The sequence below is a fragment of the Amblyomma americanum genome, chromosome 2 (genome assembly GCF_052857255.1).
Source record: "Amblyomma americanum isolate KBUSLIRL-KWMA chromosome 2, ASM5285725v1, whole genome shotgun sequence".
Taxonomy (NCBI): Eukaryota; Metazoa; Arthropoda; class Arachnida; order Ixodida; family Ixodidae; genus Amblyomma; species Amblyomma americanum.
This window is the reverse complement of record NC_135498.1, coordinates 4,457,219-4,481,543: the sequence shown is the minus strand read 5'-3', so window position 1 is coordinate 4,481,543 and position 24,325 is coordinate 4,457,219. Positions and strand designations below refer to the sequence as shown.

The following is a 24,325-nucleotide window of genomic DNA, read 5'->3' as shown; positions in this document are numbered from 1 at the left end:
TCTTTTATAACAAGCATTGCTCAACATACCCTTAATTTCTGCTTGTAAACGATCACTCGCACTTGCCTTTTTTTAGCTGCACACGTTTTCATATACTGTACTGCAAAGCCACCAAAATTTGGCATATCAGCGAATGAAGCGCCTCTGAGCAAGCGACTTCGTGATCGCATTATTTATCGCAAAAAATTAAACCTTGTATTTGTAAAAACGTGGCGGATATGATTCCGGTTTCATTGTCTACCGACACACACTGCCGATGCTTTTCATTCTCCTAAAAAGTTACCCAGCCTTCAGTGCATTAGGGTCCACAGGCAGACGCACGCAACGCACACACAGTAAGGCTAATACAGAAGACACACTCTTCCGGCCCCACTACCGTAACGGAGCAAAGCGTCTCCGCAGTGCGCTTCTACGGCAGACCTGCGCGTTGTATCTCGCCTATATGCGCGAGCTTAAACGCGAAAGCATTAGAGCGGATGTTCGGAGGAAAAGCTGTAAACGTTGTCACATTAGTTCAGGAATGGTCGAGACGGCTGTGACGTCAAACGCTGAACGTGCAATTCAATTGATTAAAACTAGACTTAAATTGTGACTATGAGGTCGTTACATAACCGAAGTGTCTTAATGACATATAAGGATGCAAAGTAAATTATTTACGCAGAAAAGAAAATTGAGGTAATTTCTTAGAATCGAACCGCTATGGCTGGATATACCGCAATTCCCTTGGTGTCCTGATGCCGCAAAGAATTGTGCGACCGGATCCTCAGCCGAGTACACCGCATCACCGTATCCACCACTGCCAGTTCTGGACGCTGCGGTGTACGCAGTCCGGCAACACGGAACAGCGTCAGCTGACCCAGCCGCACAAAAGCGCCCACCTTTCACCGACGCATCGGGCCACGGCACCGCAGTTACGATGTCACGCTCACCGCTGATGTTCTTCCAGGTTTGTCCGTATGAAACTTCCTGTTACCGAAATGATGATGTTTGCCTTTTCGCGGTGTCGTGGCCACCCAATTCTTTCAAAAGTGTTCGTGCTGCTTTGATGTACCTTTGGCGCGTCCTACTGCTCGGTGGCGATGTTGAGTCCAACCCTGGGCCCATGACTAAGGCACAAGAGGAAAAGCTAGACAATGTTGCTCTTGCGGTCCAGCGGCTGGAAACTAGCCATACAACGGTTCTGGAATCATTGAATAAGATCCTTAACATTCATATCAGCCTAAAGAATGACTTGGATGCACTAACAAAGCGTGTCGTTGAACTGGAATCTAAAATAGAATTGGCGCCAGCTGCTCAGTCCCAGTTCAGCCCGAATTTAGAATTCTCTAAAATGCAAGACAAAATTGACGATTTAGAAAACCGGTCTAGACGGTCGAATGTTCTTTTTTATGGCATCCAAGATACAGACGATGAAACCTGGGATACTTCGGAGCAGCTCGTGAATGAATTTTGCTCCACCAAACTTGATGTCTTATCAACCTCGATTGTGAGAGCGCATCGTCTGGGCCGTTTTTCGCCAAGTAAGAAGAGACCAATCATTGCAAAATTCTACAATGATAAAGATGTTGAATCTTTACTAAGCAACGGTTCAAAGCTCAAGGGTACAGATTTCAGCATCTCTCGCGATTATTCTGAGGCCGTCCGACAAAAGCGCCGTCATCTCTGGCAGTACGCCAAATCCGTGAAAAAGGAAGGCGACCGCATTCGTCTCGCATTTAATAAGCTTCACATTAATAACGATGCCTATGTATGGGACACTAAGGCTGATCGCGTGGTATGTGTTTCTCAGCACCCCTCGCAAGAAGACTGACGTTCTTCTGTCACTTACTCAAATCAGATCCCAGCTTTCCTTTTTTCTCAAAGTTCGTCATGTAATACTCCCAAAACCATTTCTTTCCTTTACACTAACATCAGAAGTGTTTTATCGAAAGATGTCGCAATATCTTCTCTAATCGACTCGTGCTCCGCATCATTTTTTTTTTACACTTACTTGTTGAAATGTATCGCGATTACTTATGATTGTACCCCCCCCCCTCCCCCTATGTAATACCCTCTTCTGGAGGGCCTTTAGGGGTAACTTGAATAAATAAATAAATAAATAAATAAATAAATAAATAAATAAATAAATGACCTCTGGTCTGAGAGTAAGGCATGCTACCTCAAAGCCAATGATTATTTTTTCATTCATGAAGCCCTAGGTAACTGAGGCACATTCGTTCGACTTTGATAAAGAGTGGCCTTGTGTGTGTTATGGTCTATCACGTGGTCTAAAATACCTACGGATGCATGCAAATAGGTGCGTGTGTGTGTGTAATTAGAAATAAGTGCTAATTAAGAAAGATAAAGCAAATAATCATTAACGCGGACGCGTTATAACCTTAAGGCACACCTTAAGTGTCCCCTAGCTTTTGTTTCTAATCTATGAGTGGGCCTGTCAAGGGCGTAGCAGAGGGCCTCTGATTCTGGGACCTAAATTAATTTCTGCTTTAGAGCTTCTAGTACTTTGCCTCACTTCTGCGCACGGCTCTAAAAAGAAAGTCTAATCTACTTAAACGTTCCTTAGATTACTAAATTGCATCGAAAGCTATTATGTGTCTTCACTAAAATCACAACAGGGGGCATTACTTGAGCCTCTTAATTGGCGTATAACACCCCACACAACCTACGTAGGCTCTTGAAAACCGTTTTGAGGCTCAGAAGAAAAGAGGGGGGTGGCTCCCCTGCTTCCCTGGCGCATAGTGCATTCTAGCTGCTGATAAGTAGATCGAACTCTGCGTAACCTGATTTGAGCCCCCGGTCCCCAGGGACTCCAAGGAAATGAACAGCCCGATCAGGCCGCACTCCCTTCCCGAGCTGTTTCCCTGTCCTTGGAAGCCTATCGACTCCCAATCAGACAGTCTGGCCCTTACATTCAAGCACATCACCAATTACTCCAAGGAGGAGCACCTGCGCTACCCGGCCCCTAGTAAGGGACTGGATCGCGCTAACGAGCGCCTCCTCATCAAAATTCTCACCAACACTGTACTGTGCTCGGCAGTGCTTAAGCATTTCAACCCATCCTTTGATGGCGCGTGCCAATTCTGTGGGGAGGTGGTTGACACCTTCCACATGATTTGGACGTGTCAATAAAACCCATCTATCCCCCCCCCCCCACCCCCACCAGAGAGGACTGGGAGGCGGTCCTAGTCGGCTGACAAGACGAGGCGGACGCAGGCGGCGTTTCTTGCCAATGGGGCCCAGGCCCCGGAATAGGGGCTCCACCTAGTGTTTTGAGGAGAAGGGGCCACTAGAGCCTTCACCAAATCACCTTTCTGTAACCATTTAATGGTTAATAAGTGCTTTTCACCACCACCACCATTATGGCTCTACGTTAAGTCTCAATGCATTGCACCGGCCAAGCTGTCTAAATTCTTTAGCAATGTTACGTGAGCGTAGCAGTTCATCACCCTGAGAAAGGCAGCGCATGCGGATGACGGATAAGGACAGAAGTGGACACGTGGTCCATCGTCCGCAAGCGCTGCCTTTCTAAGTGTGATAAATGTCAACCAGCTCGCCCAGAAACGTATCTTGCGCAGTAGTTCATTGAAAAGGAAAACTTTTTTCTTATGTTTGTACTGATTACAAAAAGCGCTAAAGCCCTTCCTGTGAACAAATGTTCAGGTCATGTTCCGACAGATAAAGCGGCGTATGGCAGCGTTTTTTATTGTCCATAACCCTGACAGGTGCGTCAGTTTGCATTTTATTTTTGTCGCAGAGGCTGAAATTGCTGGTCCTCAGTCATTTCAACAAACCTCAAGAAAGTGTGCAGTTTTGTTCATTTTAATTGTTTTTATTACGGTTCTCGTGCCCCAATTGTGTGCGCACACTTGGGGGGTGTTTCTGTTAAAAATTGTCGGTCGACTGTCGGCGCTCGTCCCGGTCACTGTGTCCTGCTGTTCCACTCAGCTTTTGAGCATTAACTTTAGCCGACTAGCACCGTTTTCCACCCTATTCCATTTTATTCCATTTCAGGAGCACGGGCATGCCTTAAAATTAGAAAAAAGTAATGAGCTATGGAAATCGCTGGTGGTTGCTTTTAATTCCTTGAAAATATAGTTTCGGCTCACAAGAAATTGAACGCTTCATGCATGTAAATCCGAGGAACGAACATAATACTTTTCTGTTCCTCTCTTTACATCGTTGATTCTTGTTCCCAAGCCGCCTATCCAACTGCGATAAACCAACTCGCCCAATCAACGCATTAGTTTCAAAACTGAAGATGGTGAACTATTGAGGTGGGCATCATGCTGATGATTGTAAAAGCCCCAAGTGTCAGCCAGTTTCTGATCAAGCAAGTTTTTCGGCTACAGCGCCTGAAAAAAAAAAACTAAAGGAGGTCATTGAAGCCTACATCATTGCTAAAGCGACAGTGCAATGCTTAAGCATGCCTTAAAATTTCGCTTTTATGGTCTTACGGAAACCGTTTTGTTCTTAGTGACGAAGTAGTACTAAGTGCGGAATAATAATAATAATAATGATAATTGGTTTTTTGGGGAAAGGAAATGGCGCAGTATCTGTCTCATATATCGTTGGACACCTGAACCGCGCCGTAAGGGAATGGATAAGGAAGGGAGTGAAAGAAGAAAGGAAGAAGGAGATGCCGTAGTGGAGGGCTCCGGAATAATTTCGACCACCTGGGGATCTTTAACGTGCGGAATTGTTCACTTTCTACCTTTCGTCCTAAGAGATTCTTTTTTTCACTTCAGAAAACTTTCATATCTCTTTTGTTTTCTCTCTGATTTTGATTTGAGTAATCTGACTTCACTTTTGATATTGTGGTTGCTGTTTTTATTGCTTGTTGTGTTCTTGTTAACCTGCCGCGCACTTAGCGGCCCTCGCGCGTTCCGAGTTTGCCTTTAACTCTGCTTTTGCTAAGACCTTGTTGACACATCTTCCTTCAATGAACGCTTTTTGTTCTTAGTTTCATTACTGGTGTCATCATAATGCTCCACTGATTTTTTTGTTCAAAGTCGCTTTGCGTTCCTATTGTTTGTAGTCACCTGGTTGCCTGATGAGTCCCTCGATGAATTTAGGGTCTGCTCACGGATTGAAAAAATTCCCTTCTTGAAAGAAAGGAAGCTAAATGTTTTGTTTTCTTTATCACGTTGTGCCATGCGGCAACATATAAGTAAGGAGACGTTGTCCAATAAAATTAATTGGTAGTAACAGTACGTTCGTTTCGTTTTGCGTGAAGTTCTTCACGCCTTGCTTTTTGTTTGCGCTGCAGCCTTTCCCTATGCCGAGTATACTCTCTTCTTGCGTTCGCTTTAAAGGAATGCAGTCATATTCTTAGGCAAGCATGTTTTTGGTGAAGACTGCTTTTCCGTTGTCAGAGTGCAACCTCGCGCGATAAATATGCTGTTGCTATGGGCAGAAGCAAAATCTCCGCTGCTGAGAGAGCAAGCGCGATAAAGATTACAGCGAAAAGGGAGGCAGAGAGGGAATCGAGAGGAAGATTCCGGTTGGGGATTCCGCTTTACTGCTGAATGGTTTAATTGTCTATTTCCGTGCTGCCGAACTGAAGTTGCCGAGAAGTACATGAATAGTTGTGCAAAATTAGTTCATACCAGTTTTGTGTGTTTGTTTATGTGTGTGCGTGTGTGTGATTTATTTCAAAGAGGGAGAAAATGCCTGTCTAAACAGCCCAAGTCCAGGTTCGTGTGCATGTAGTGATGCAGTTTTAACAGCTACGACATCATCTATAACCACTCAGGTTCGTGACTTCTCAAGTATTGCCAAAAGCATATGATTTGCTGATGCATTTGGAAGCCAATTTTCCTGTAGGTCTATCATATATCTTTATTTGGTCTTCAAAAAAAAAAAGCTAGAAGCACAAGGACTGACGGAAAAAAAACGAAACAATACTTTTTTGCGCTTCTTTTAAGTTGAAACCTACCCAAATCACTAAGCTTTTCGCCCTAGTATGTCCTAAATCATCATAAATTCCTTCTACAAGAATCTACAGGCACACATAAAAGCGGCGCCTGCTGATGGCAGCCTCATGGGAGAACATACTGGTACTATGCATCAAAATTCATAACAGGCCATCACACCAGCAGTCTGTAACCAATGACCAGAGTTAAGCGAAACACTTGGCCTGCGAAAACAAGAGAAAAACAAGGGCCACATGGCCCTCTAAAAGAAGGAGCGTTGGATCAATGGAAGCCTTACCATTTCAGGAATGGTTAGCTCTGCCAGCTCGTAGACAACCGCATTTGGCGGAGTGGCGGCAGGCAGCATGAAGGAAAAGGAACAGCCTATCGCCACTGGCATCGCGAGGTATAGTGGGTGCACTCCGATAGCGATTGCCTGCGAGAGAGCAATCACAAGAATGAAGGCAAGAAAAATTAAAGTGACTGGTATTTACCTTTTTTTTTTGTCGTAAGCAATGGCATAGAACACAATTTGTGTACGTCACAGATTTTTTCCTATTAATTCGGAGACCCCTAAAGGCTCTCACTACGACGGTATTATACAGGGGGGTGGCAAAAATTCATAATGTGACAGGGAATATACAGATACGCCATGACTAACTGAACAGCAAACCTAGAAAAGCGGAATAAATGAACAGAGACGTATCAAAATGCGGCGGGACAGCAACACGTGAAATGAACATAATTGCAACAAATGAACAGTGCGAAAAATCAAAATCAAATGCACTACGGTGAACAGAACAGAACTAGGTAGAAAAATTGGCAGTACAACGGCAGTACATAAAACGGGCTTGAACTTCACCTCCCTTTTTCAAGTTCTGCTCGAAAGTGCAACAATAAGAAATTAACACGGCTTTAAAACTCACAATTTATTTTCAGAAATATGAATGCTAGCACCTGTTGGAGTGTTAATGTGCTTTGAGTAATGCAATAAGTTTGATACGGATGACTTACTCTCAGTGTGTTCACCATTGATACCCCGGTGACCAGCTCTTTAGGAAGGAGGTCACAGATTACCTCTGAAGAAAATGATGCTATTGTAATGCAAAAATTCAGCGACAGGATGTGAAGTGATGCCGGCAGTCGAAAAAGCTTTTTGCAGCGTAGAGCGCCAAGCCGATGGTAATGCGGTGACCCCACCGCAGACGGTCACTCACAGGGCTGCTGTAGCCAAACGGGTTGCGCCGGAAGGGCTTGTGAAACGCCTGCGTGGCTCCAGCGGCTCCCGACCGCCTGCAGCGCCCCCTTGCTACAGTTTGTACGGCACGCGCTGTGGAGTCTTGACGCCAAAGTCAATTTACTTTTTTGTTTTCTGTTAATGTCTTTCCCCACACCCTTTTTTTATATTTATCTTCCCAAGTATGCGCAGTGTGCATAAATTCATACACTGCGCGGCTCTTGCTGTGTCAGCTTGCGTCAAGTGTATGCACCACTTAAAGCCATTTGTATGCCTTGAAGTGATAAAATAAAATGCTCTCTTTTCACAGCGCCTCTTCCGCCGCGGCGACGCTATCGGAAACATTACAAACATGCTCTTTGTTTCAGAACACATGTATGCTTAGGGTGAAATAAAAAAAAATTAATTTCAATTGGCATTGAATTCTTGCGCTGCACCAAGTGGGGGGTTTGGTTAGTTCACAGCTTTTTTTCGCGGTCTTCAGCACGTCATAAAGCTTTTCCAACAGCATTGTCTTTTATCGCTTGCTTCCCTATGCCATATGAGTTAGAGGGAGCGCAACACAGTCTGCCCGACAGCCTGCCAAAGAGGCTGGCGCAAGCCCACTCGTGGCTCGCCTTGAAAGCTGGGCGCGACGGCTGTCTCAGGAGTGTGCCCCTTCTGCCGGCAGCGCGTGATTCTTGTTTGCGGTCTTTTTCCCACTGCCAAGTGCTGCAGCTGAAGACGAGACCATCACCTCGGAAGGGGAGGCACTAGCAGCTGTCGCTATGAAAAAGAAACCATGGCAGTAGCCAGTCTAGCTGTCCTGACACCTCCGCCAGCGCAAATTCGCAATTAGTCCCTAAGGCGCGGCATCACTGCATGGTCGCGGTCGAGGGATCATTAAACAGGTTCTCCGAGAGCAACGGTTGCTGCAGACATGCATTAGCTTTAACTAGGCCACGAAAGTCTCGGGGTAATAATTCGGCGGCTCCAGGACGTCTGCAGAGCTAAGCTCGTGCCTGTTTTACAATTGTCCGCGGCGAGGCTTCTGGAAACAGCACAGAATACGTGCTTTCATTCCTTTACAATACATGTACAACACGAAACGATGATTGCTTTTCTTTCTCATTTCATTGCCATACCATTTCGCAGACGACGGGCAAGAGTATCGAACTGATGGCCGTGTTGCTCGTGACCTCCGTGAACATGGAGGCGGCGAAGCATAGCACCAGCACCGTGAGCACGTGAGGCAGCTCGCCGAGGACTTTCACATGCTCTACGAGTAGCGCCGACAGGCCCGATTGCTGCGAAAAGAAAGGAAAGAATTACTGGACATCCGATTATGTAAATTCAGGCCACCTTGAACTCACCCCTTCTGTAAAGAGGTAACAAAGTAATGAAAAGATGGGCAGAGAGCTCGGCCTGCAGAATGCTAGAAACCTAAAAAGTTACGTGGTCGCTTAGGTCACCTCAAGTGTGGAATGCGATAGTATTAGATTCTGTGACTTCCCTACACACTCCGAAGGGGGGCTGCACACAGACAGGGAATTTTCGTAATCTTTGAGATGAGTGTTCTAGTCATAAACGTTGATAATCCTGCACTGCGCATAAACAACACTAAAGAATACTAAAATGCTTGCCGCTTTTATTCCACCCAAACATCCCCGCCCCCCTTTCAATTTAGACAACAATGCTTGGAGAAACTCCTGATTACATTTCAGTCCATTTTGAATTTGCTCACTCAAAACATCAGCTGTGATTGGTGCATTTGGGCCGCGTGACATTGTGAAGTCATAGCTCTTTCGGCCAATCAGCAAATTTCGTTAGACCGGACAGCTCAGCCTTGCTCTTGACAAGAACTCTTGTACTATTTAGGCTGCTATCTATAAAGTAGGTTGCTCACAACATTTTGGGGAGATTGTGATGCCGTTACAAGGTAACGCAATCCTCCAGGACCAATCGTAATTTTAATTTCCACCTGCCACGCTGGGAAGGTTTGATGGTGTTACAAGGCCACATGACCCCTTTCGACCAGTGAGTGAATTCTGTGATATCAGACGGCAGATTTTGCTTAAGATTTTATCTCTAATGCTATCGCGTTAAAAGGGTTGTAGCGAGGACCAATGAGGAAAGAGAGAGGACAAGTGTTAGTCAGTGCAGACGCTTGCGTCTAACTGCACACGTGGAGCTCGTGATAACCGAACGTTTATTTTTGCTCTGCTGCAGGAAGTGAGATCGTACAGGGGCTGTTTGCATTGCGCATCAAATTTGTAAAACAGGCTACCGAATCGCTGCAGAGGCATCAGAGACTTTAGAAATACAGTGTCACCAATGCGCATATTTCTCGGTTCACTTCTTTGGTTCCAGAAAAGCGTTCGAATGCAATGTCAAGCAACGTGCAGGCATCTGTGGGAGCGCAAGCTGCTTGTGAACTCCTAAAAGGCGCAACAGGCTCCGTCTGGGAGGACAGATGCAAAAGAGCTTTCAATACAATTGCATTAGAGTTGTCGTGGCACCAAGATCCCGCGAATGTCAGGCGTCTCGAAATTCACTGATTAGTCGACAGAAGTCGCGTGACCTTGTGACGTGATCACTTCCTCCCCTGATGAGCCTCCCTGATTGATCGAGAGAGGTTTTGTGATTTGGAAGCGTACTCAAAACCCTCAACTCCCCCCTGGCAGGTGGCAACCTGGCCACAGAAACGCGAGCAACCTGCCCATGTGGAAGGTGAAAGCTATTTGAAAGCCTGGTCGAGGGAGGCCATGTGACGATATAAAGTCATAACAAACTGCCCTTTAGGTTTTTAGCAACCTAGTTTCTAGACAACAATAGACAGAGAAATAGAAATCAAAGCTGAAAAGAAAATGCGGTATATGCAAATGTCGGCACCGTCACAGCATAGCTGGCACTTGTTACTGCAGCTAGGGCCCTTATAAAAATGGTCTATAGAGTTTCTACAGAATTTTTATAGACTCTATAGCTATCCTTTAGACATTTCCTTTTGTCTATAGACAAAGATTATATTGGGACTAGAAGAAAGAAAGAAGAAAATGTGACCCTTCCCGCGCCAGTAAGTTTGTCTTCAGACAGTCTATATATTAGGTCTATAACCACCTTAATGTCCTTTCCCTATAGATGATCTATAGGCTACCTATAGACTAAAGACGCAACCACCTTAATTTCTTTTGCCTATAGATGGTCTATAGGCTATCTGTAGACTGAGGTCTATAACAGCCTTAAATTTCGTTTATCTATAGACGGCCTATAGACTATCTAGAGACTAAAATCTATAACCGCCTTAATTTTTTTGTCTATAGATGGTCTATAGACTATAGACTGTAGTCGACAACCGTCTTAATTTCCTTTAACCTATAGACTATCTGTAGACTCAAGCCTATAAAGCCTCAATTTTCCTTTCTCTATAGACGGTTTAGAGACTAAAGACTGAAGGATATACCCGCTTTAGTTTCCTTTTAGTCTATAGACAGTCTATAAACTATAGACTGAGGTCTATAACTACTTTTCTTTTTATCACCATCATCATAATCATCAGCCTTACTACACCCACTGCAGGGCAAAGGCCTCTCCCATGTCTCTCCAATTGACCCTATCCTTTGCCAGCTGCATCCACTCTTTGCCTGCAAACTTCTTAATCCATTCCGTTACCCTTAAGGACCAGCGGTTATCTTGCCTTCGCATTACATGCCCTGCCCAAGCCCATTTCTTTCTCCTGATTTCGACTAGGATGTCATTAACCCGTGTTTGTTCCCTCACCCACTCTGCCCGCTTCCGGTCTCTTAACGTTACACCTATCATTTTTCTGTCCATGGCTCGCTGCGTTGTCCTTAACTTAAGCTGAACTCTTTTCGTTAGCCTCCACGTTTCTGCCCCGTAGGTGAGTACCGGTAAGATTAAGATGTTGTACACTTTCCTCTTAAGGAAAATTGGTAAACTGCCACTCATGAACTGCGAGAATTTGCCATATGCACTCCTCGCTGCACTGTATACGATCTGTACACTGCCTTGAGACTATGTCCAGAACAATGTCAATTTTTTTTCGCACTGCATGCTGAGGGTAACCGCATAGAGTGACCGCAACTAAGGCTAGTGTCCTCGACCTCCATCGCTATTCCGGGAATAAATAAAATATTGTGTGAGGGCAGTGCCACGCCCTCCTGCATATTGTTTTTATAAGCCTTCAAAAGGTCCTTTTTGTCATACTGTCCCGTATACTGTGCATGCAATTTAAGAATATCTAATTCTAACAGGTAAAGCGAGGAAAGGACGCCATTACGAAAGTAAGGGTGCCCGCAAACTGTACTACATCAACCGAACACGCGCTCCTTTGAAGGAATCGCTCGGGACAATTCCATTCCATGTTTCGATCGTTTTTTTAAATCAGAAACATTTCGTCGGCGATTCCATATTTCGATTTAAAACTTTCAGAAAATAAAGGAGGAAAGACGGGAGTGCGAACTCAAGGATGTGCCCATCTCTTAGAAACATCGTTAGAAGTGTCTCTAAGAGCATGGTGCTCCGCGCGATTAGCACCTGCAATTTATATCTTTGCCACTCGCATCCACGTGGAGAAGTGCTGCGACGCAACAATCACTGCGGCAGTATTTTTTCGTTCCGCTCCATATACCTGCTGCTTCGGAGCCGGTGACATGCTGATGTCGCCCATGCCAGTTTTCTAAACACAAGCAAACAAAAAATGCTAAGTGCTTTGCAAGTTTTCCATTATTCGCAAAGTGTTTGGTTTGTGGGGGTTTAACGTCCCAAAGCGACTCAGGCTATGAGCGACGCCGTAGTGAAGGGCTCCGGAAATTTCGACCACCTGGGGTTCTTTAACGTGCACTGGCATCGCACAGTACACGGGCCTCTAGAGTTTCGCCTCCATCAAAATTCGACCGCCGCGGCCGGGATCGAACCCGCATCTTTCGGGCCAGCAGCCGAGCGCCGTAACCACTCAGCCACCGCAGCGGCCCCTATTCGCAAAGTGTGCGTGCTACGATCTATTCGCTGGGAGACGCGGCGCGTATGGACAAAGCAATGAGGTTGCGGTTTTGTTTTCGCGAAAACTAAGCGGTTCTTGTAGCGCGAGTGGATAATTTAAGTTTATAAACCAATTTCCCTGTGCGGTCTTGGATACAAGATCAAACTACACACTTCAATAGTGTGAATGGTAAACGTATACGACAGTGAAACGGGATTCTGTTTCACGTTTAACCCATTTTACAGCGAGAAGGCGGAAAATCATTCGGGCTGCAAGCAACTGTGTGCGCGGATGTGTCGGTGTCGTCGGCGTGTTCTGCCGTGGATTACGCCGATTACGCTTCGAACGAAATCCAACTAAATCGTCCACCCTCGGTAAGCGTACACGATTATGTTCTATTATTTTAATCTCCTGAACTACTCTAAGAGGAGGTGTGTGTGCAGAACAAATTATCTGCGCACGACAAACTTGCTATCCCCGTTTGTAAGCTGCGTTACAAGCAGCGGGATGCCGCTTATGTATGTGCCACTGTGTCTTTTATAACGCACGGAAAGGCAAACGGTGCGAAACCCTTGATGGTATGCTGCTGCTCGCGAGCTGTCTACCGGCTTTTTCGTGTTGCAAGGTAGATGCGCAGCCAGAAATATCGCTTAGTCCGTGAATGGCGGCCGGAATGGAACTATGCGTAAGCGCCGTATGAGCTCGATTTACTTTGCGCCTCGGAAAACGCACACTCACGTTCTGAGGTGCACTACATCTACGTTTTTAACTTTATATTATCTCCTGTCCGGACCGTGAAATGCTGTTCATTGAGAGTGCTGTTCACATTAAACTTATCAAACTACCGGCCAATCTCAATCCTGCCTTTGTTATCGAAGGGTTTAGAAAAAATTTTCTGTTCAAGAATAACTAAATTTTTAGATAAACATGCGGTCCTGTCGGACCAATATTTCGGCTTTAGACCTAAAAATTCGACAGAGGTAGCTTTGATTAAACAAAAACAACTAATAATTAAAGCTTTTGAGAAGAAATGCCTGATCCCTGGCATTTGTGTCCATTTTTCAAAGGCATTCGACTTGCTCAACCATAATCTGCTGCCGCAAAAACTGGAACACTAAGAAATTATGAGAGCCACTTTGTCTCTGCTAAAATCATACTTAGCTCATCGCAGACAAACGGTTGCTCACAATAACAAGTTGTCGAGCCTTGAGCCACTTCTCTCTGGTGTTCCCTAGGGCAGCACAATGGGGCCCTTATTATTCCTTGTTTGCATCAATGACATCTTTTTTACCCCTGCCGTGGACCTTGTGGGCTTTGCTGACGATATTACAGCACTGTTGTCGGGTAGCACAGAAACCGAATTATTTTCGCGAGCCAATTAGTTATTGGAGAATCTTCACGAGTGGTCGAGAAATAACCATATGAAAGTGAATTCCGATAAGACGAAGGCCGTTTTATTGCGAACAAGAAACAAAACTGTTCACAGCAACTTCACCCTATCACTCGGAGGCAAAACGATTGCAATCGTGCCAAACATAAAATGCTTAGGAGTAATCTTGTCAGAGTGTCTCACCTGGAACGAGCAGGTCAATCATGTTCGGAAACAACTAAATCGCTACAACTGTCTTATTTGCCAATATAGGAACACGCTTCCACCTCAAGTAAAGGTCCTTATTTATCAAGCGTTCTTTCTCCCATCACTGACATACTGTCTCACAGTGTGGGGAACGACGACCCAGAACGACATATCCAAAATATTAACAGCAAAAGCGGGCAATTAGACTTATTGCAAACGTACCGTGGCATACCCACACACGCCCATACTTCATTAAATTTGGCATTCTAAAGATCCGTTCTTTGTTTCCTTTCAGATTGCTATCAATGTACAAAACTGCGGTTATTACTAACAATGAAACCACTCTCTCGCTTCTAAAAATATCTCGCTATTCAACCGTCTATGATACCCGCTCTCATTTTCCTTGGTCATTGCCTCTTCATCGCACCAAATACGGCATGCAATCATTGTCTTTTATTCTGTCAAAATACCTGAACATTATATAAAATAACAGTATATCGCTATGAGATATCACAGTGAAGAGCCTAAGAACCATTTTGTATCTTTTTGAAGACGTTTAGCTTGAACTTGCTCTTAACTGTGAATAAAACTCTAACGCGGGTGAATTCTGTTTATGTTGTACACTTGGATGATGTGATACTTTTGTTTTGAGTATTTATATCGCTTTTTGTTCTGATTATGATGCTAAATGTTGAAATGCTACTGTAAATATTTAATTCATGTTGATACTTTAGTTTTTGTTTCGACTGCCTCACCTGTAGCTGTCTTGTGAACAACTGAGGCAATACGTTGCCTTGGCAATGTGGGCGCAGGGTGCCTCTCAAGCTGCATTCAAGCAGCTTTTTTCCCTGCGTCCTCTCTCTCCCAGTGATACCTGTACCACTAAGAGCGAGAAATAAACTTCAACTTCAAGTGCGCATTGCTTGTATGTACATGTGGACGCTCGTTTGGTGCGCGTCGTGGTCAGCAGCATTTCACCAGAAATGTTTTGTAATCATTTAGACTAGAGCACGGGACCTTTGTCAACATTGCAATCAAGCGCGGCGCTGGTGGAATGCTTACATTGTGATGGTCGAATAAAAGTCGTTGCCCACGTGAATGAACAGCGTGTACAAACACCGCGAAAAACCTGCATGCGTTTCTATTCTCAGACCGCTACCTTATGATAACGCCAATCTAACTCGGTACTTATTTGCGCCACGAATGGAATTCAGTTCGCGCTGTGTTATTATGGCTGCGCCTTTTGATGAGGACGTTAATTGTTTCATTGAATAGTTCCTACTTTGAGCGCGTTCGTTGCTTTAGGTTAGGGTTAGGTTAGCAGCGTTAGGTTAGGGTACTTGCAATCAAGAACCACCTCTTTACTGTGCTGTTCGGGCTGTACTTGAAGGAAAAACTACATGGATTTGAAGTAGTATTTACAGTAATGCGTAGCTATCTCAAGCTCACGCCTTTTGAAACGCCGTGGCTGCACCCACTATGTGCTGCTCGAGTTTTTCTAGATGATGCATTCGTCATGGAAGCGTTGCATCCCGCTTGTTTCTAAGAGGGCGCGCAGATGCATGACAATACTATTCTCTATTTGTGCTTCAAGTTTTGCGCGCAAAACTGTGACCTGGTTTGCGTCTACCTGGCATATTTGCATGGTTTGTGCCCGTTTGAGTATTAGCGTGCGTACCGGACGTCACGCAGGGTATTTGGAACCCTTCTTCAATAGCGGGTAAAAGAATAAATGCTGCAATATTCTCCTGTTGGGATCCCTATGTAAGGAGCATTGAAAGTGCATTTTGTTGAGGTGACATTCTCAACTGTTCATCACAAGTAAATGCAGACATGGGGCACAAATCTTCACTCTTCTGTTTTAATTAATGTAAAGAGACTGAAATGCCGACATCAGGATTGGCAGTAGTTGTTCAGTGTAGAGGTAGAGTGCTTCAGGGATTATAAGTCTTAGTTACAGTGTTTTATGAAAGCCATTTATAATTTGTCGTGCGTATCTAATTTGTAGCATTTTAGTTTTGTTTACGACCAAGCCAGTAATCTAGAAACATGGTCTAGCTTTGTTTACGACAAACGCCGTGAGCTGCTCATAGATCGCTGCATTAAGAATTGGGCATCACGCACCTCACGTCCCGGACTATGCAGCAGCGTTGAAGGTTTCGCTCTTTCTCATATCATCTCAGTTACAAGATTTCAGGAGTAAACCTTAGCAGCTTGTAAGGTTTTACTTGACTATTCAATTCATAGCTTTGATGACGATACCTAAAGATATCTCCAGGGATATACGATAAAAACCCAAGTGGTAGGATCAACTTCTTTCTAATCACGAAGTCCGTGCACTGCTCCCTACACCCAGTTTCTCACTAGGGCGAGCGCAACGTTGCAGAAACTTGAAACAGACTTCGTCTAAGCGCTCAGTTTTGAAAAAAGGAGGGTGGCTGTGACTGCATGCGAAATCTGGTAGCCCTGTTTGCTTTATTTCTTACTGAGCTTTCATTCTATACTTGTGGGTGGGCACCCGTGCTTGCAACGCGATGAAATTGCCCGACGGTTCTAGTATTCGAGGATTCTTCACTCATACAGAGACTTTCCTTATTTAGGGAGAAATCTTTGCTCTATCCTGTGCGCGATTCTATTTCACCACCTTAATTAAATTCAATCGGGGCCGAAAACATTTTTTTCTTGGTGATATTTATTGCTGCTACAGGTCTACAGCAGGACTCGAGTCATTCCGAAGAGCTCTGAAAGTTTTCGTGACATCCAGTATTTTAAAAACAGTGACTGCGCGCGTTCAATCTGCCCATCTTCGGATCAATGCAGAAATTTGAAAATAAAACTGCCTCCCTTTGCTTCGTACTTCATGGTGCGCATGCGCGGGTAGCTGACTGAGTTCATGCAATGCATGCTCACCTTGCACCCTTCGGCCAGGCACATTCCACCGCCGATGAGAATCATGACCCCCCACTGAGCCCGCTCGCTGGCCTCGCGCCACGTGATGAGGGCCCCACCCCTGGGGTTCCGGGGGTCCTTGGGAATCACAAACAGCAGGAATGTGGCTATCATGGCCGGGGCGGAAGACTTGATGAACCTGCGCGAGAGGAGGGGGGAGCGAAGCCCAGCTGAGTGAGGAACCAAATTCTGGAGACTCCACAAAGGTCTCCTTAGCCAGAGTGTCACCCTTCAAAGAACTCGCAATCGCAGCACAGAGGCAAGCACACCATTGTGCCAGCGCAGGTATGCAAGCGTCGAGTCTCCTAAGCAAATCTGGCGTTTTGTAAGCGTAGCTTGGAACTACTTGTATTGTCATTCGCTTCGCAAGATTTCAGCATTCGGTGCTAGATAACTCCAAGTTGTCGGGAAAATTTTATTTGAAATTTTCGAAATTTGTAATTCAGCGGATATGCTGTGAACAGCCTGCCGTCCTTCCTGCTCGACTGGATTTACAGATATGGCTTCTAAGCCCCAAAATTATGACTTCAGTATGACACTGCCACTAATCGTATCCAGAATTTGAATGTGCCTTCCACTGGGAGGTGTTACTGAAGGCCTCTCCCGAGCATAATTTTGTTCGCGAAGCATGCAGACCCATAGTAAAAATGGCAAGTCCACTTATGGTATCGAGAACGTTGTGTTGACAATGTATGCTTTGTGTTCCGTTAAGAGCAAAAGAGCAGATTGATACTGCATAGCAGGGAATATATCGTAGTTGACAGAATTGGTCGGGCTACAAAAGGGGCTAATAGTTTTGACCCCGAGTGGAGATCATTACGAATGAAAAAAAAAATACGATTACACTGTTACGCTATTCCAAATGATGGGCGTAAGCCACAGCTGAGGGCGTCGCCTTAGAGCAGACAGTCATAGAAGTCTGACACCATAGTAATGACGACATTCGCCGTAGAAAAATGTATCTGCATTTCATGAGCAACCCCTTTTTTTGATGTTCTAGCTTTATTATCTGCTATTCTTTTGTACAAAGTCCTGTACTTTCAGCATGTTGTTAAATGCCTTTACGTTTTTCTTCCCTTCGTAGACCTTTTTCTCTCAGCAGTATGATGCCCAAATGCAGAAATAGTGCAACACTCACTTGTCGTAAGGAAGCAGTTCCACCCATCCAGGGAACATCTGAGGCTTCATGGTGAACCACAACAGGATCATCGATGTCATGAGGAATGTGACACACATTTCCGGAAAGCTGCAATACAACAGGCGGAAGCGAGGGACTTACAAACATTAGACATGCCTATTATATGCAGTCACTACTATGTACGTGTATTCATGTGCCTGCAGCTCGCTGCCAACACACGAATAACAGAAAGACTGAGCAAGGAGAAAGTCGGAATCCGATTCTGCAGCCCAAGCTCGCTCTTCAAATTTTCTGACCGTTAAGCTTTGCTAAACTTTTTGTCTGCATGTGCACCGGAAATATCTGTGACGCTAATTATTGGTGAGTTCATTTGATTTTATTTTTTTTAGCCATCGATAACAACTCATTCTTTCAGGGAAAGGGCTGATTATTGTCTTGCATGTAACTTACGACTACACTGTCAGGAATTCGGGAAAGCGCCCCGCCAGGGCGGCTTATCATCTTTTCTCCAGGCACTCGGTCAACAATTTTTAAATCTTCACTGTAACGCGCCACGCGGTGGCAGCCAAAGTAATTAGATCACATTTGCGAAGGGTAGCTGCTAAGCGCACGATGAATTTTTTGCTTCATGAATAACCTCAAGTACAGTGAAAAACGGAAGCACAACTTAGAGACATGCCCTGCATCGATCGACTACAGCATTCTGCAGACGAAGAGACCACCCTCACCAAAAACGGAGCTTTTAAGCTGGAAAAGACAGGTGCCGCCACCACCGGCCGATTTCTCAACTAAAATGCGTGCATGCAGAGCATGCAGACCGAGTTTTTTTTTTTTTTTCGCAGGTCTGAGAGGCTACGCTACACTTTAATTCACTCCAAAATGATGGTAACCAGTCCTTCTTGGTGTAGACGTCACACGTTTGCATCTAGAAATGGGAACAGCTATAAATGTAATTTTCTTACCAATAAATGCGTGTTTTGCCGCCAGACAAACTTTAGCCCACCCAGAAAGAGCCGGAGAGCTAATACTTATTGTGAAAAATAACTCGATGGAGTTGTCCGCAGTCTGCCTTTAAGATCGACAGACTCTGAACTGCTGTTCTTTAAAGCAAATATTGGTTTAAACGGAGCAGGAAAGTGCGGGTGTTGATAAAGAACACCCCTGTTAAAAAAAGGATACTTTTGGAGACAGGGTTCAATGTAAACCACTTCCAGCTTTCCCAAAATATTAAAAGTAAGACTCGTAATACAAATTCTACTTGGTTTCTAGTTAAAATAAATATTCGCAGTTTGTTGAATGTTTTTATGTCTTGGGGTGGGTACTTTGATCTCGGAAAAAACATCGGGGCATACACATTTTTGAAGTTTAAGAATAGATTCAAACAGGTCTAGTGTGTCAAGGAAGCTCAGTTGTTCATCTGGAAACCACTTTAGTTAACACTCACCAATCTACAGCGAGGTGAGGCGAGCTTGCTGTGTCTTCTGAGGCTTGGTGTAGCACTTTCAAAGCGTTATATTTTTCTGAGCCTATTGCGGTGACGCCTGTCAAAGGCGCTTTGTTTGGGAAGGCACACTTCGCATCGTGTGCTCGCTTGTGGTAAAAGAGAAGTAGCACTGGAGATCAGAGAGTAATCTGCCCGTAAGAGGCCATGCATTCCACCCTCTTTGTGAGGCCCAGCGTGTTTGTTCCTTGGCTCTTGGACTGCTTCGACATCATTACGACGCTACTGTGGATGTCTAATCCACGAGACAATATGATGTGTGCGCGCGCAATGTTTAGTGCTGAAAAAACAAACTCTGTGCCGAGCAGTTGACTACCTTGTAAGTTATAACCCATCCGCTGACACAGAACAAGGACTTCAGAAGGTAGTCTCAGCGATCATGAGCTCCGAAGACTTGCACTGAGAGCGCCGCGCTTGAGCGGCAAGTCTTGTGAGCGTAGCAAGCTTCTTGCGCATGTCTTTGCCTCGCTATAAATTCTCTCCTCCCTTTTTACCGCCCTCGTTCATTTCCCTCGTGCAGGTTAGCCAACCGGCATGCTCCGCTGATTCACCTCGTGTTCTTTCATTCTGCCCCTCGACTTTGCTCGTCCGTATCTCTATGCTCTTGACCAAAATGCAGGGGCCGTGTTCAACAAGTGGCGCCTGCCTGCGGGAAATCACTGTTACACATCAGCGACGTGTCGATGAGGCTTTATCTATGCCTGCGCAATGCGTTACGCACAGAGCAGACGGGCCGATATTCGGATGGTCGTCAGAAAGGTCGCCGATCTTCTTCGCAAGACCGCTCCTCTCAATATCCGTCTTCGCACAGCAAGAAATGCAGAAGCGTCCTGTCCGTTGACAAACGTGCGGTCAGCATAATAATAAGAGAGCCCAAGAGATAGCGAAGAGTTTTTTTTTTTCTTTTCATACATCGGGCGGCGTGCATGTCGTCTGAACTTCGATGGCTTGACACACTTTAGAAGTAGTGCTTCAAGCGCTTTTTTTTTTGTGCTTGTGCGCCGTTCCTGTCGCACCTGGTCTTCTGTTTTTCAGCTATAGATTCAAGAATGTATGGGCTCACAGCCGGCATTGTCTGCGTCTTTTGACCATTCACACAGTTTTGCAATGAATTATCAACCGGTTTGCTATTTCAGCCTATTCTTCTAAAACTTCACTATACGGCGTCCCTCATAGCCTCAGTCGCTTTGGGAAGTTGAACTCCCATCAACCATAAACCAAACTTCTAAAACTTCGCTCTCGGAGCGATAACCGCTGTGCCAATGCAGGCGGAGGTTGTGTAGGATGGCAAAGTGGAGGATGTTTAAAACAGGCGCTCTAAGAGCGGGTACACATTCCACGTGGGGTGCTCGATAAATTTAATCTCTTAAGGGGTAACTCTCACATTAGTAATGGAATTGAAAGGTGTTATCTCCTAACGAAAGCCTGAAAAGTCCTCTTGACAGTTATTTTTTTAGATATGTTGGTAATACAGGTGCTGGCAACAGCGACCGCAATGTCTATACTTGCCTCATGGGGCCCAGGTCGCGGTATCTTCTCAGCATCTCTTCACGGACTTTTTCTGCTGATGCTTCGCCAGACACACTTCTCCTGCACGAAACAATAGTTCATGATGTATATGAGTTTAGTACGCGACAACGGGCATTACCCTAAGAAGTATTTGCTTCAGGCATTAACAACCATGAATTCATCGGCACTTTCAACGTTCATATTGTTATACACGACATTTCTTTTTTTTTTCACTTTACAGCACCTAATCAGATCAACCAGTCGTGAACCCGTCGACACTGACTTGAAATGAGGGAAATAACTTCGTGCAAATACCGAAGGCAGTAATCTTGCTTCAAGGTAACAAACTTTCTTAGACTCTTGACTAGAAAGCGAATATGAACTTGATCGAGTAATCATCGAAGGAGAAGAACTCAAAAAGATTAATCGCTATCTTTTTGTAAGAGCTGTAATATGCATAGACTAATTTTTACGTCCTTACTAACTTGTCAGCAAAATTTGAGTATAAATATTATCATGAAAATCCTAGTCTCAGCAAAACGTTGAACCATTACGAAAGCTATTTTTTTGCATCCGACTGCACTGCTGTATGTTGCTCATATTAAGGCTTCCTAAATAACGATGCCCGCGTAAATCTCCAAGGAAGCCCCACCCTAACTTTTTCTCAGATACCTTCAGGGCAGCGAACTGTACCAGAAGAGTCTGTGGTTCGCACTAAGTGTCCCCTCTTCCCCAAGAAAATTTTGTTCGTTTATAAAACCGACACAAAAGTGATGCTCTAATGCATCAGGCTATGCCACAATTGTCCGCTGTCTTCACATCCCAGTTATCTAGCTTGTCATTACGATGGAGTAATTTCCGGCAAGCAATACACGGCTAATTCTGCCAGTATCCAGCAGAAACCTGAGCCTTAAGCCTGCATGATTTGATGATTTTCTCACTCATGCTCTAACACGTCCAGAAAGACGGACGCTGCACAAATAATAATGGGACTATCTTACATTGCTTTCCTTGCAGTAAATTGAAGGTAGAACCAACCGATGAGAACACAGATCAGCATGGTTGGCACGTTGTACAGCATCCAAGTGGCGAAGGTAAGCTCTGAAGAGCCGGGGAACATTCTGTTTGGCAAGAAAAGAAAGTTAGAACCTTAGTCTCTCGTTTATAGTTTGCGATACACAGCTAGCTCCAGCTGCTGCGGAGTTTTCTATGAGAGGCGCATCATGAACAAGACTTTACTCACTCATCCATGAGCCCCTTGAGCACGAGGTTGGGACCCGTGCCGATAAGAGATCCAGTGCCTCCGATGTTGGCAGCGTAAGCCACAGAGAGCAGCATCGTCGTACGGAGTACTTTTACTCGAGATTCTGCCCTAGAAGAGAAGAATTTGCACTCACCGTTAACTGCGTTCGAAAAAACCTATGAATCTTGCCTTATCGCGTCATCTTCTGCGAAAAAGATACAGCGCAGCGGCAAATAAAACGCTGTGTCGCATAATGCGGTTGGTAAGCCGGAAATAGCCATTGAGGTCATTTTATTAAGCCCGGGTAATAATAGCTTCTATTGGCCGCTGCCGCGGATAACACAAGAGCGAGAAAGCTGCCTCTTCTCTATCACCGTGGCACGCTCTAGTGTACCGTTGTGCTATAACTTACTCTTCGAGTAAGATTTCATGTCATGAATCGAACTAATCACTTCATATCCCTGAGGTCCTGTGCTTTTCAATCCTATAACTTGTGTCGAGGGTCGGTAATGCATTCAGGGTGCCAGAACTGTGAAAAGAGAGCACCGACACGGAAGTCGTAGATGCAGCTTCTTCTGACTGGCATGCCGTAAAACTGGGAACAGATTTTAAACGCAGAGACGTGCATGCAGCCTTTTAGGACATACGTGCTTTAAATGCTGAAATTCGGCAAGGAAAAGAACCAAGAGCTGAAACCGCCAGTATAAATGCGTAAAGAGGCCCTAAAACACGTTTGACTGCCCTTTCACTCGCTTCCTTCGACGTTTAGCCATCGCTCGTCGCTTTCTTAGCGCCGTGTTTGTTGTGCAACACGGAACACAAAGTCTGTCACTTGCGTCACGCAACCATGAAGAAGAACAGGGTCACAACCGCATCGTCAGAAGCACTCTAAGAGTAGAGGCAGAGCAACAGAGTACGACCGACAAGCGGTGCACGCCCCGCTTTATGCTTGCTCCGCTGGGTTCCGCCCCGCTAGCGACGCCGAGAAAGGGTAAGCCTCAGACACAAAGAATCGCCAACACGGACAAAGCTTGTTTCCCGCGGTGCACCGTATAATTGCTGAAAGTTATCCTCCTTCGAAATACAACCAGCCAACTCTCACAAAACATTCCCACCCTCTGCTAATGTTTTCTGGCAGCTTGAGAGCTTACGTTGATCTATATACTCGTAGAAAAGTGCTTCCACCAGACTAACAATACATCTCCTTCATGAGAGCGTTTCGCAAGCGACGATTGCCTTTCTCGTCCGCTACCATAACTGCGCGCTTGTCTTACTACCTATCGGAAATGCAACGATGCGCCTAGCCAAGGGCTGGCTTGGGTTCAGGGGCAGCAGCTGAAGCTCATAGGCGCAGAGCCGCTTAGGCATCAAATTCATTTAAATAGTTTTTTTTTTATTTTCGGATGCCATCGAATTGCTGTTGATCAGGTTCAGTAATGGTAACGAATATACATGCGTGAGCAATGATGCTGGTCACAATGTCGAATGCGAATCACGTCCAGCTGTGCTTACTCAGAGTCAGAAGAGCTCTTCTCCTTGTTAGACGCCTTCGCACCTTCCTTTGAGAACGCTTCTTGGTGTGCGGTGAGGGACTCAAGGTCGGAACCTGGAATTTGTGATGAACCGAATATCGTACACATTTTTTACAATGTTACCCTTGAGTGAAATCATAATTAAAACATAGCAAGCAACTCCTTGACTGAAAGGATAATTAAAACATTGCGGTCAACGCTTTCTGTGCTTCACATAGCTATTGGTCGATTGTGCGAGAAACGCAGACCCAGAAAGAAGGATAAGAAAAAATCAGCAGCGCCAGAAATGTGATACGGCTTGCCAGTTAAAGAAGGCTGTAGCAGCACGGCTACGTTCATTAACTTTTTCTGTTTACATCCTTTTAGACGTAAGCACAAGTGCTTCTAAAACCGGCGTTCTCGTGCACGAGCCATTTTATTAATTAGCTCTCAAAAAAATTGAGATGCAATGCCTTTAAACGTTTCTGTCTGTCCTCAGAGCAGTGTCTTAAGAAGCATTTCAATATTTTATGAAGTTCAGCATTGAATGGCCGTCGCGTTTTAGAAAATGATGCCAGAGATGTCGTTCGTCTGTAACCTTCCAAATTACACAAGCAAGTAGTTTATTACATTCGTGCCTTAATCCTATAAAGCTATGCGCACATGTGGTTATTGCAGTACTATTGCGGTCTTGGAATATCAGCTCAGCGCTGTGTTACTCCATGTCACCGCCCTGAAGCATTTGAAATGATGCATAACCAACTCGCATAC

General features: G+C 45.0%; 1 pseudogene across 1 annotated transcript in view; it reads right to left on the bottom strand.

Moving 5' to 3' along the window:
• Nucleotides 1-24,325, bottom strand: part of LOC144120447 (Na(+)/citrate cotransporter-like) — a 60,153-nt pseudogene that overhangs the window by 2,968 nt on the left and 32,860 nt on the right. Inside the window, exons 6-13 of the transcript XR_013312441.1 lie at nt 23,556-23,649; nt 22,044-22,172; nt 21,802-21,921; nt 20,801-20,881; nt 17,791-17,898; nt 16,614-16,791; nt 8,274-8,435; nt 6,211-6,348 (exon numbers count right to left, since the gene is read on the bottom strand). The product of XR_013312441.1 is annotated as a Na(+)/citrate cotransporter-like (transcript). The remainder of the gene's footprint in view (nt 1-6,210; nt 6,349-8,273; nt 8,436-16,613; nt 16,792-17,790; nt 17,899-20,800; nt 20,882-21,801; nt 21,922-22,043; nt 22,173-23,555; nt 23,650-24,325) is intronic.